At 41.3% G+C, this 13,456-nt stretch overlaps 1 protein-coding gene across 2 annotated transcripts in view; it reads left to right on the plus strand.

Annotated features, from left to right (window-relative positions):
• RNF165 (ring finger protein 165) overlaps positions 1 to 13,456 on the plus strand; it is a 293,800-nt gene that overhangs the window by 29,980 nt on the left and 250,364 nt on the right. The window lies entirely within an intron of this gene.

Raw genomic sequence — 13,456 nt, forward strand, 5'->3', positions numbered from 1 at the left:
GTCAGGCTGGTCTCGAACTCCTGACCTGATGATCCGCCCGCCTCAGCCTCCCGAAGTGCTGAGATTGCAGGTGTGAGCCACCGCACCTGGCCAGGATGGGATTTTTGTGGTTGGGCTTTGGCACAGCTAGGGCAGTTGAAGTCTGGCTGTAGGTAGCAGTATCCATGAAGTGGCTTCTTCATTTCTACAGCTGCAAAGCATTGCATTGGACCTCTGAATATTTTTTAGCATCTGTTGTCATTGTCCCTGCTTATTTTGATTACATCATTTTTTTTTTTTTGAGACAGTGACACTGATGCAGCAGTTATTTGAGAATATCTTATTTCATCCTTAACTAAAGTGCCTAGCTCGTGCTAGCTACACACAAATAAATGCCTTTTCTATGTTGAATGCCTTTTCTATGCTACAAGTACATGGGTGCCAGTAGGGCACTACTACTATTTTGATTATATCATTTTCTTTTTTTTTTTTTTTTTTTTGAGACAGGGTCTTGCTTTGTCACCCAGGCTGGAGTGCAGTGGTGTGATCACAGCTCACTGCATCCTCAACCTCCTGGATTCAAGTGATCCTCCCACCTCAGCCTCCCGAATAGCTGGGACCACAGGTGCATGCCACCATGTCTTGCTAATTTTCAAAATTTTTTTTTGTAGAGGTAGGATCTCCTTATATTGCCCAAGCTGGTCTTGAACTCTTGAGCTCAAGAGATCTTTCCTTACCTTGGCCTCCCGAAGTGCTAGGATTGCAAATGTGATCTATGCCTGACCTTGTTTTTTTAAATTTATTTTTATTTTTTATTTTTTTAAATTTTGAAATACTTTTCATATTGACTTTCAAAAAAGTATGTGTAGGATGATTCCTTGTGGGTTTGAATATGTGTTTGTAGTTTCAACAGACTCTGTGAAGTAGACTTGTGTTTTTGTCCATTTTGGACTTTTTTTGTCCTATAAACTCTATTTGGTTAAATTTATGTGATGGAGATTCTGAGATCCTAGGGTGACAATGCTTTCCTTCATTGCGGATTTCTTCGCTTTTTCAGGGTTTCTTGACCACATGAACAATGTAAATTTGAATTCTAGATCCCAGTAATAATAAGGAAGTGGTATCAAATTCTCCGAGTTCTGATCTCCCAGCATTGGCCTGCAAGGTTCTTGTAAGCCCTCTGTTGGCAGGTGTTTTTTTCCCCCTAGATCTCCTTTTCACTAGTGGTATAAGCTACTGTGAGGGTCCCAACTCATGGCAGGAATATCAGATCTAGTTTTCTTTTTTTTTTTGAGACCGAGTCTCAGTCTGTTACCCAGGCTGGAGTGCAGTGGAGTGATCTCGGCTCACTGCAACCTCTGCCTCTTGGGTTCAAGTGATTCTCCTCCTTCAGCCCCCTGAGTAGCTGGGATTACAGGCGCGTGCCACTACACCTGGCTAAGTTTTGTACTTTTGGTAGAGACGAGGTTTCGCCATGTTGGCCAAGATGGTCTCGAACTTCTGACCTCAGGTGATCAACCTTCCTCAGCCTCCTAGAGTGCTGGGATTACAGGCGTGAGCCACAGTGCCTGGCCTAGATCTAGTTTTCTTAACTTTGCCCTGGCCTAAAGCTTAATCTCTGTTCTCAAACTAGTATGGTATTTGCTCCCAGGACAACTCTAGTATTTTCAGGTTGTTTTATGTCCAGTTTTTAGCTCACTGTTGTGTCTGTGTTGGGAGGTACACTTTGAGTTTTTCTTACTTTGTTGATAGTTCGCAAAATATTAAAAATGTTGTAATTTCCTCAGGATCTAGTTGCCCTTTTTGGGTAGCATGCACGCTAGCTGATAAGTGCCCTGCTAGCACCCGTGTACTTGTAGTATAGAAAAGGCATTCAACATAGAAAAGGCATTTATTTGTGTGTAGTTAGCATGAACTCAGCACTTTAGTTAAGGATGAAATAAGATATTCTCAAATAACTGCTGCATTAGTGTCACTGGAGGGATTATAGAGAAGGAAGAGACTATATTTGTTTGGAGAGATTGTGTGCACTATATTTGTGTGGAGAGGCTGAGGAAGTTGGATCACCTGAGGTCGGGAGTTTTGAGACCAGCCTGACCAACGTGGTGAAACCCCGTCTCTACTAAAAATACAAAAATTAGCTGGGCGTAGTGGCGGGTGCCTATAATCTCGGCTACTCAGAAGGTTAAAGGAGGAGAATTGCTTGAACCTGGGAGGCAGAAGTTGCAGTGAACCGAGATCGCTCCACTGAATTCCAGCCTGGGCAACAGAGTGAGACTTGGTCTCAAAAAATAAAACTAGATCTGATATTCCTGCCATTTTTGTTACTGTTGGAGAATGAAATAGAAATATGTAGATCATGTGTCTTCTAGATATGAAGGACTTGGAGGGAATACTGTTTTGCTTCCACCAGAATGACTAAAATAAATGCCTGAAACAAACAAAAAACCAACAATACTAGTGCTGGTAAAGTGTGAAAAAACCAGAGACTCTCCAGACATTGTTGGCAGGAGGACAAATTGATGGAAGCATTTGGGAAAACTTTCTAGTAAAGCTGAACATAAGCATATTCTGTGACTTAATCTAGGAGTTGTATTAACTCCTGGGTATATATACAACAGAAACATGTGCAAACGTGCACCAGAAGACATGTATGAAACTTTTCATGAATGCATTGCTCATGATGTCCCAAACTGAAAAATATCACAAATGTCTATCAAGAGTAGAATGCATAAATTGTGATATAGTTATACAGTGGAATACTTTGTAGTAATGAAAATAAGCTGCTATTGCATACTGTTGCATGGATAAGCTTCAGAGACATTGTTGAACTAAAGAAACTTGACACAAAAATAAAAGAACAGGCAAAATGATTTGTGATAAATGTCAAATAGTGGTTACTTTCTAGGGTGGATAGTGACTAGAGGGGACACGAGGGATGCTTCTGGGGTGTTGGGAATGTTCTGTATATGGTCATTACATAGATAAGTTCATTTTATATGAATGTGTCAAGATGCACACTTGATGTGCATTTCTTTTTTTTTTTTTTTTTTTTTTTTTTGAGACAGAGTCTCGCTCTGTCGCCTAGGCTGGAGCGCAGTGGCCAGATGTCACCTCACTGCAAACTCTGCCTCCTGGGTTTACGCCATTCTCCTGCCTCAGCCTCCCAGTAGCTGGGACTACAGGCGCCCACCAACATGCCTGGCTAGTTTTTTGTATTTTTTAGCAGAGATGGGGTTTCACCGTGTTAGCCAGGATGGTCTCGATCTCCTGACCTCGTGATCCGCCCGTCTTGGCCTCACAAAGTGCTGGGACTACAGGCTTGAGCCACCGCGCCCAGCCACGATGTGCATTTCTTTGTGGTAATATTACAATCAAATTTTTCTGAAGGTTTTTTTTTGTTGTTTTTTTTGAGAAAGTCTCACTCTGTCGTCCAGGCTAGAGTGCAAGGACACGATCTCAACCTCTGCCTCTGCCTCCCAGGTTCAAGTGATCCTTGTGCCTCAGCTTCCTGAGTAGCTGGGATTATAGGCATGCACTACCATGCCCAACTAATTTTTGTATTTTCAGTAGAGATGGGGTTTTGCCGTGTTGCCCAGGCTGGTCACAAACTCCTGGGCTCAAGTGATCCACCCGCCTCGGCTTCCCAAAGTACTGGGATTACAGGCGGGAGCTACCACAACCCCCAAAATGTTTAAGGAGTCTGACTGATTTGATTTAAAGAGCAGAGAACTCAGCCCCTAGTTTGTTTTTGAGTGGGCTTATATTCCTTTTGAGAATTTGTGGGCATAGATTGAGTTTTTACAGGAAGGGAAGTGGGTAGGAATTTAAATATTGAAAGTAAGAAGAGACCTGCATGGAAAGTTGATCTGTAGTATGTGTCTTATAGACTTGTTTTTATGTTCTTTTTTTTTTTCTGTCACAGTTACAGAATTTTTAGTATCAATTTTATATAAACTGAAAGACTGCAGTAATCTTAGAAAAAAATGTGGTAAATTCTATGCAGAATCCCTTGTTCTCTCATTCTCTCAAGGGAGATTGGTATACACCCTATCCACTTGGTGTTGAAGCTAAATTAGATAAGCAGCAGAAGGTGTCCTGCTAGGCCCAGTCCTAGATTGCAAATGAATCAACAGGATCGATCACCTGTTAGGCTTTCTTTTTCTTTTTTTGTAAGCCTGAATTTCTGTGACAGGAAAAGTACTATAGCCTCTTGTATGCAAAGGCTTTGTTTTGTTAGCAAAACATTGACTTTCTTTAAAGTTGCCTTTCTTTTTTGGTCTAAGTAGAAAGCATTATTTAGTTCAGAGTATTGTTTTGTAAAACAAACATCAAATTCATAAATTACCTAATATGAATACTTTTGCATGTGGAGCAGCAATATAAGTTAACTGGTTTATGTAGACCATATTTGAGGCATTAGCTGCTTGTGTTTCTTACAGTTCTAGGTTGGTAATGTAAAATAAATAGATGCAAGAATGCTAGCAATTAGAATACCCTATTTTACATGAGTGTAGAGGAAAATCTTAGAAACTGTCATTTAACGGGCTGTGCTTTTGTCAGTTTATGGTGTCAACTTGTGGTTTCAACTGAAAAGGAAAAGGGCCTGTGGCAACAATAAACTTGTAACAGCAGATGACTTTTTGCGTTCCTTAAATTAGGAAGGAGGATACAGTTTTAGTTTATTGGGCTTTTTTCCCCCTTCTTTTTTTTTTTTTGGAGACGGAATCTCGCTCTGTTGCCCAGGCTGGAGTGCAGTGGTGCGATCTTGGCTCACTGAAACTTCTGCCTCCTGGGTTCAAGTTACTCTCCTGCCTCAGGCTGCTGAGTACAGGAGCCCACTACCACGCCTGGCTAATTTTTTGTATTTTAGTAGAGATGGGGTTTCACCATGTTGCCCACTCTGGTCTCGAACTCCTGAGCTCAAACAGTGTTCCCGCCTTGGCCTCCCAGAGTGCTAGGATTGTAGGAGTGAGCCACCGTACCTGGCCTATTTGTTTGTTTTAATGGGAGCATTATGTCATTTTAGTGATGTTAAAGGATGGTTAATGATGGTTGTTCACAGGTAATACGGAAAGGGGTAAAAAATAAGTCTTAGTTTATTGAGTGCTTAATGATTTTATACAATGCTGTGTCTAAATCTTCAGGAGGATTTCCGGTAGTGCTTGATTTTTGGTAAGATTCCATTAATCATGGTCCTTTCTTACAATCTAAGCCTACAGGAAGTTGTTAACAATCTAAGAAGAGCATTTCAAGAAGGAATGTTTTCTCTATGTTTTATGGGTATATCTTATTTCCCTCCAAAAATAATTCCTTGCCTGTCAGTTTATATATGAAAACAATTGATTCACATCTTTTGAACTTTATGTTAAAGTCTCTTCTGTGTTCACTGTGGTTTTTCCCTGGATGAATTGATGTATTTAGCCATCACCTGTCCTTATATCAATGATGTCAAAATCTGTATTTCTATATTTTTGAGACCTGTGGATTGTTTTGTATTTTCAAGACAGGGTCTCACTCTGTTGCCCAGGTGGGCATTATTTAATTCAGTACTGCAGTCCCGGCTCACTGCAGCCTTGACCTCGTCGGCTTACACCATCCTCCCACCTTAGCCTCCCTAGTAGCTGGTACTACAGGCGCGTGCTACCATGCTCGGCTAATTTTTTAATATTTTTTTCTATAGGTGGGTTTTTTTTTGTTTTGTTTTTTGAGACAGAGTCTCGCTGTCTCGCCCAGTCTGGAGTGCAGTGGCATAATCTCAGCTCACTGCAAGCTCCGCCTCCCAGGTTCACGCCATTCTCCTGCCTCAGCCTCCTGAGTAGCTGGGACTACAGGCGCCCACCACCATGTCTAGCTAATGATTTGTATTTTTAGTAGAGACGGGGTTTCGCTGTGTTAGCTAGGATGGTCTCGATCTCCCTACCTCGTGATCGACCCGCCTCGGCCTCCCGAAGTGCTGGGATTACAGGTGTGAGCCACCATGCTTGGCTATAGGTGGGGTTTTGCCATGTTTCCCAGGCTGGTTTTTAACTCCTGGACTGAAGCGATCCTCCCACCTCTGCCTCCCAAAGTGCTGGGATTACAGGCATGAGCCACTGCTCCCAGTAGAGACCTGTGTTATGAGGATTATCCAGTCCAAATCCAAGTTGATTATTTCTCTACCACCAAGCTTTTTTTTTTTCTTTTTTTTCTTTGCTCTGTCTCCTAGGCTGGAGTGCAGTGCCATGATCATAGCTCACTGTAGCCTCAATCTCCAAGGCGCAAGTGATCCTCCCACCTCAGCTCCCTGAGTAGCTGAGACTACAAGCATGCACCATTACACACGGCTAGCTTTTTAATTTTTTGTAGATATGGAGTCTCACTGTGTTGCCCAGGCTGGTCTGGAACTCCTGGCCTTAAGAGATCCTCCCACCCCTGCCTCCCAAAGTGCCGGGATTATAGGGGTGAGCCACTGCTTGGCCTCTACCACCAAACTTTTTACTCTTCCTGTAGTCTACCTGTAGTCACCCAAAGAGTGGTCTTCAGCCCCATTTTTTCTCTTTAGAGAACTTCCCTGATCTGTGATGAATGAAACCTTGCCTCCTCTCTCTTTAAAATATCTTCTCTCAAATCTGACTTTACTGATACTGTTTGATCTCATTTATGGATAATTTAAATAATCTTTTCATTTCAGACATTAAACACTATCTCTTTGAGAATCACTCAACTGAGTTGTTGGGGATACTTAAAACACAGTCCTTGTTTTGTTTTCTCCGCCCTGCTATCAAACACTGAATTTATTCCTTTTATCTTAATGTATGTTTGTACCTTTTAACCCACTTCTCTTCATTCTCCTCCTCTCTCTGCCACAGCCCTTTTTTAATTTTTATTTTTTTGAGACAGGGCCTCACTCTGTCACCCAGGCTGGAGTACAGTGGCATAATCACAGCTCACTGCAGCCTTGACCTCCCAGGTTCGAGCCATCTTCCCACCTCAGCCTCCCAAGTAGCTGGGCTACAGGCATGCGCCACCATGCCCGACTAATTTTTAAATTTTTAATAGAGACAGCGTCTCTCACTGTGTTGCCCAGGCTGGTCTTGAACTCTTGGGTTCAAGCGATCCTCCCACTTTGATTTCCCAAAGTGCTGGGATTACAGGCGTGAGCCACTACACCTGGTCAGTTCTTACTGATATCAGTGTACGCATAAGTGATCCTTCTGACACTACTCAGTTAAGTTCTGTGAGGAACTCTCCTGTACGATTTTGTCTACCACCTTACCTCAGTCACCTACTTCCATGGTTGTACCCTAACCAGGGCTTCTTGAACTATCCATTGTGAAGGACCAGTATATTTTTATTTCTAGTCCACTGTGGATTGATTATTTTATAACGTGATAAAAATCGATTACTAGGAAGTTGAAATACTGATTTCGATTGTCGTAACAATATAAAGTTGTTATAAGTTTCTCAGTAATTACTCAGTTTCTATACTTTTTTTTTTTCTTTTTGAGATGGAATCTCGCTCTGTCACCCAGGCTGGAGTGCAGTGGTGCGGTCTCGGCTCACTGCAACTTCCGCCTCCCGGGTTCAAACCATTCTCCTGCCTCAGCCTCCCGAGTAGCTGGGGTTACAGGCGCGTGCCACTGTGCCCGGCTAATTTTTGTATTTTCTGTGGAGACAGGGTTTCACCATGTTGGCTAGGCTGGTCTTGAACTCCTGACTTCATGATCCACCTGCCTTGGCCTCCCAAAGTGCTGGGATTACAGGCGTGAGCCACGGCGCCCTGCCTTCTATATTTCTTTCACTGCAGGTGTACATTGATTTACAGACAACACTTTTAGTAGCATTGTTTTAGATCCTGTCAGTTATCAATAACTGTAACCCTTCCATAGTCTGTTTCATTCACAGCACTCTTGGATTCTATCTTTCTAGCTCATTCTTTACAGTACCCTGATTTCAATATTTTTTGGCTCTGTTGAGATGTCCATTCCATTGACCTATCCCATTTTTAGTGCTCTGTACCTTCTTGATGTGATCATTAGAATGATTTCCTTGCATACCCTCTTGCTTCTTTCTTGCTTCGTTCTACTTCTTGGGCAAAACTAAAATTCTGGTTAAATCCAAGATTTACCTTGTTGCACTTGGATTTATGCAGCTGAACTTGAAAGGAGAAAAACATATGCATATATACCAGTCTTTAAGTTCATGGCTACAATCCTTAGAGTGGGCCCTTACTATTGCCTGGAAATTATATTATAGTATATTGTACTTCCCTGGTTCCTTCACTTTCCTAGTACTGTTTCACACCTAGTCCTCTCATCAACTTCAGCACTACCTCATTCATCCTCACCTTAACTGATGACCTTGCTTTATACCTTAAGAAATTTGCAATCCGAAGAAAACATACACAGATTCTTATAATGTTTATCATTAGTCCATGCAAAATTAGAATGATACCTTTTTTCTTGATAATACTTTTTGTGTTAAGGTCTGTTTTGCTTATTGCAGATAGAGATGATTCAGCTGGGATGGTAGTTGATTATATGATTTTCTTTTCTTAAATCTTTTTTTCTTTTCTTTTTTTTTTTTTTTTGAGATGAAGTCTCGCTCTGTCGCCAGGCTAGAGTGCAGTGGCTTGATCTCAGCTCACTGCAGCCTCTGCCTCCCAAGTTCAAGCGGTTCTCCTGCTTCAGCACCCCTAGTAGCTGGAGTTACAGGCATGCGCCACCATGCCCAGCTAACTTTTGTATTTTTGGTAGAGACGAGGTTTCACCATGTTGGCCAGGATGGTCTCGATCTCTTGACCTTGTGATCCACCCAACTCGGCCTTCCAAATGCTGGGATTACAGGCGTGAGCCACCGTGCCTGGCTCTGTTCTTAAATTTTTTATGTGTCCTTATGTATGTGAAGTAGACATCAGCCAGTTACAGTATACAGTTACTTAACTACAATTGTGCAAAGCACAGTGAAGGAGGATAATGTGGGTAATATGCATTTCCTAGGGGTAATATTAGTATGTAATTTTATCAAAGGCTAAAAATATTAGCCTGTATTATTACCAAAGGATTATTCTAATTTCTGAAGGGTAGCCAGCAAGAGGATAGGCACAAAATGAAAATGACTGTGAAAGGCCAGAGATCTGGAAAAAACTCTTTTTATGTGATATTCTTGGTAGTTGGAGGGAGCTAGGGGGTGAGTGGCCCAAGATGAAAACTAGAAAGGTGGGCAGGGGTTTTGAGCAAGGGAAAGCAATCACATTTTTCCTCTTAAGTTTGTGTTAATGGTCCCATAGTTTGGAAATTGAGCATTGTGAATTGTTCTGACTGTATGAATTATTGTACTCAGCAGTTTTAATCTCTGTCAGATTCTCTGTAGCAGATGTTACAACACTTCTCCATTTTTTTTTTTTTTAACAAACCCCCAAGCCTGCCTTCTTTTTCACTTTGTATTAAGCTTTGCTGACCAAGAAGGAGGTCTGATAAGAACTTCCTCAACTTTTCTCTTCCAGATTTTCACAAGTAGCCTTATTCAGCTTTATACTTTATACTCCCTGTCTCCTGTTTGGGCATTATATACTGCTTAAATTCCATGGTTTAACTCTGAACTGTACGCATCTTTTGTTGTCTTAGTTTCTTAAAGAGTACAAGGACTAAAAAGTGAATTCATTTTCATTGTCCATAATTAACAACCTGTGTTTTTTTTTTTTTTTTTTTTTTAAAAGATGGAGTCTCGCTCTGTCACTCAGGCTGGAGCGTAATGGCGTGGTCTTGGCTCACTGCAACCTCTGCCTCCTGGGTTCAAGCGATTCTCCCGCCTCAGCCTCCCGAATAGCTTGGACTATAGGTCCGCCACCACACCTGGCTAATTTTTGTATTTTTAGTAGAGACGGGGTTTCACCATGTTGGCCAGTCTGGTCTCGAACCCCTGACCTTGTGATCCATCCGCCTGGGCCTCCCAAAGTGCTGGGATTACAGGCGTGAGCCATCACACCTGGCCAACAACATGTTTTTTGCATATAATCTGTTTTCCTCCACATTCACCACTGATCAGAAAGCAATATATAATCCCCTTTTAAAGGGAGAGAAAAACATCAGATAAATCTCAACTTGCCTTTACCTATCCTCCTCTACCCTATCTTCAGGGACTTTAAAATTTACTTTCTCTCATAAAGATAACATATTTACCTTGTAGAAATATTGCTCTACCTACTGTATGGAAAACAGGTTGGTGCATAGGAGAAAGACTGAGTCTGAAGAGAGAGAGTGATGGTAGTCAGTACTATTGATAATAAATGATGGAGGTTGTGTCTAGAGTGGTGACAGCGGAGATAGAGAATAGTGGACAGACTAGAAAACTGTTAAGGAGGTGGGATTGATAGAAGTTAGTGAATGATGGAAGTGGTGAATAATGGGATGCAGTAAGTAAAGAACAAGGCATTGTCAAAGATAACTCAGGTTTTTGACGTGAGCAACTGAGATAGTAGCAATAGTGCTATATACTGAGCTAGAGAAAGCCAGAGAAGGAGCAGAGTGGGGTAGATCAGAGATGATCTGGATTTGGATATGATGTGATTATGGTACCTTTCCAAAATCTAAATACAGGTGTCAACTGGGTATTTGGGTGGACTGGTATAGAGTTTAGAGATCTGAGCTGGAGAAATAAAATTACTAGTCTAGGGATGGTATTGGAAAAATGTGGGTTTTGGGTATTGGGCCAGGCATGGTGGCTCACACCTGTAATCCTAGCACTTTGGGAGGCCGAGGTGGGTCGATCACTTGAACTCAGGAGTCTGTAACTAGCCTGGGCAACATGGTGAAACCCCGTCTCTACAAAAAATACAAAAATTAGCCAGGCATGGTGGCTTGCGCCTGTAGTCTCAGCTACTTCAGGGGGCTGAGGCAGGAGCGGGGGTGGGAATAATTGGGCCAAGGAGACAGAGGTTACAGTGAGCCAAGATGGCGCCCCTGCACTCCAGCCTGGGTGACAAAGTGAGACCCTGTCTTAAAAAAAAAAAAAGAAGAAGAGCTCATGTTGGTGGATGGGAAAAGGACCTAGATGTAGGACTAAATCCTGAGATTTGGTAGAGGAAGTTAAGCCTACAAAGTAGACTGAGAAGGACTAGCCAGAAGAATAGAGAAATCTTGAAGCCAAAGAAAAGCATTAATTGGTTTAAAGAACAGAGAGAGTTGTCAGGCATAAAATGCTGCTTAAATATTAAGTAAGATTAGGGCCAAAATATGTTGGATTTAGAGATAGGGAGGTCATTAATGACCCGGGTAATAACTGTTCCACTGGTTTTTTTGTTTTTGTTTTTTTGAGACAGGGTCTTGCTCTGTCACCCAGCCTGGAACGTACTGATGCAAACACGGCTCATGGCAGCCCTGACTCCCTGGGCTCAAGGCATCCTCCTTGCTCAGTCTCCCCAGTAGCTGGAACCACAGCATGTGCCACATGCCCAGCTAATTTTTAAATATTTTGTAGAGATGGGGTCTTGCCATGTTGCCTAGGCTTGTTCCACTGGTTTGATAGAAGGAGATGTCAGGTTGGATTGGGTTGCAGAAGGGAGTGTGAGAGTTGAGGAAATAGAAGTTTATACAGCTCTCATAATAAGATCGACTGTGAAAGAAGAGCATGATACCTAGAGAGGGAGATGTGAGATTGAAGGTGATAGGTCGAAGGAGGGTTTCAAAAATGAATGAATGAATGTTCTAGTTGGATGTGACAGGTGGACGAGAGCCAAGGAATAATCAATAATGTAAGGTTCTAGGGAAATGAGAGGGGGATGAGCTCTAGTACTCATGTAGAGGAGGTTGCGTTTAGATTGGAGGGAAGAACAGCATGGGGGAAAGTGCTGTTCTAATAGGAAAAATGTTGTATATTTATTACTTCACTGAATGTAAATTTACTGTCAGCGTTAACCCAGAGGGTTGATAACCTTTTATGCCATTTTTGTGATGCAATTCCTATTTGACAATTATATCATTTTATACTGCTAGCTGCTTGACTGTTCCTACCAGAAAAACCTATTTTTTCCCCCTTGACCAAAAACAATATATGCAGTAAATAATCTGGTCATTTGGAAATATTAATCTTTATGTATGACATCATTTCCCCCTGTGGTTAGCGCACTTTGTTTTTATTCCACTGCAGGGAGTTTAGTCAGAGCTTATGTTTTCACTTTCTGTGACTTTTTTCTCCTGTATTTAATTAATTATAGCAAAATTCCACTCTAGGGAGAAAGCATAGTAGAATTTATTGACTAAACTTGACCCAAAGAGTAGTCTAGTGTTATGGCCCAGAAAAAGCACTTTTTCTTCAGAAGACTTTTATGTCAGAGTGGATTTTTTGAATAGATAATGCTTGCATACATTACGAATTCAAGAGATACAAAACTGCATACCGCACTGTCTTCTCCTGTTCCCTTATTCACCTGCTTTCCTTCCAAGTTGGTATTACTATTTTCTTAAGTGTCTTTCCAAAGTCTGTGCATCTACAGGTAAACTCATGTAAATTTAGTTTTGTTATTTATTTACATAAATGCTATAATGTATCTTTTTTCATTAAAATTGCGTGAGAGCTGTTTCTTATCTCTCTGTATAAAATGCTTTTTCTTTTTTTAATGGCCACATTGTGTGAACATACCATGATGAACTAACCTGTGTCCTATTTATGGTCAATACTAGTCTTTTGTGATTGATTTGAACATATTTAAGTGGTTTTAACTGCAATACCAGTTACTAATTTAGGTAGTAGAAATTAAATCTCAGTTAACACTCAAATTTAAGGAACTTGAAAGATAATCATTAAATTGAATGATGTGCCATATTGTCATTTTTTTTTTAAACAGGGAAAAACAATCTAGATTTACTTGTGTTATCCACACAACTTATTTCTTGAAGAAACAAGAGTTGTATGGTCATTTTAACAAATTTACTTTTCAGTCTGATGCTGTATTATGTACTTTGAAAATATCCAGTGCTGCCTTCTTTCACAAATTGAGACTTTGATGCTTGTCCTATATAGCTGACATTAATTTTGTCTGAGTATATTTTCTCAGATATTTTAGCCTTAAGAAGAATTTTTTTTTTTGAGACGGAGTCTCACTTTGTCGCCCAGGCTGGAGTGCAGTGGTGCGACCTCGGCTCACTGCAAGCTCCTCCTCCTGGGTTCAAGTGATTCTCCTGCTTCAGCCTCCTAAATAGCTGAGATTACAGGTGCCTGCCACCACGCCCGGCTGATTTTTGTATTTTTAGTAGAGATGGGGTTTCACTATCTTGGCCAGGCTGGTCTTGAGCTCCTGATCTTGTGATCCACCCGCCTTGGCCTCCCAAAGTGCTGGGAATACAAGTGTGAGTCACCATGCCCGACCTTGAGAAGTATCTTTATTCCAGAATATACAACTTGAATCTCCATAATATAATTAACTCTCATTTTTATTCAGTTAGAAAATCTTGGTCCCCTCCACTGCTAAATTTGGCTTAAAAAAAAGAACTTGGGT

Source organism: Rhinopithecus roxellana, chromosome 21 (assembly GCF_007565055.1).
Source record: "Rhinopithecus roxellana isolate Shanxi Qingling chromosome 21, ASM756505v1, whole genome shotgun sequence".
NCBI lineage: Eukaryota > Metazoa > Chordata > Mammalia > Primates > Cercopithecidae > Rhinopithecus > Rhinopithecus roxellana.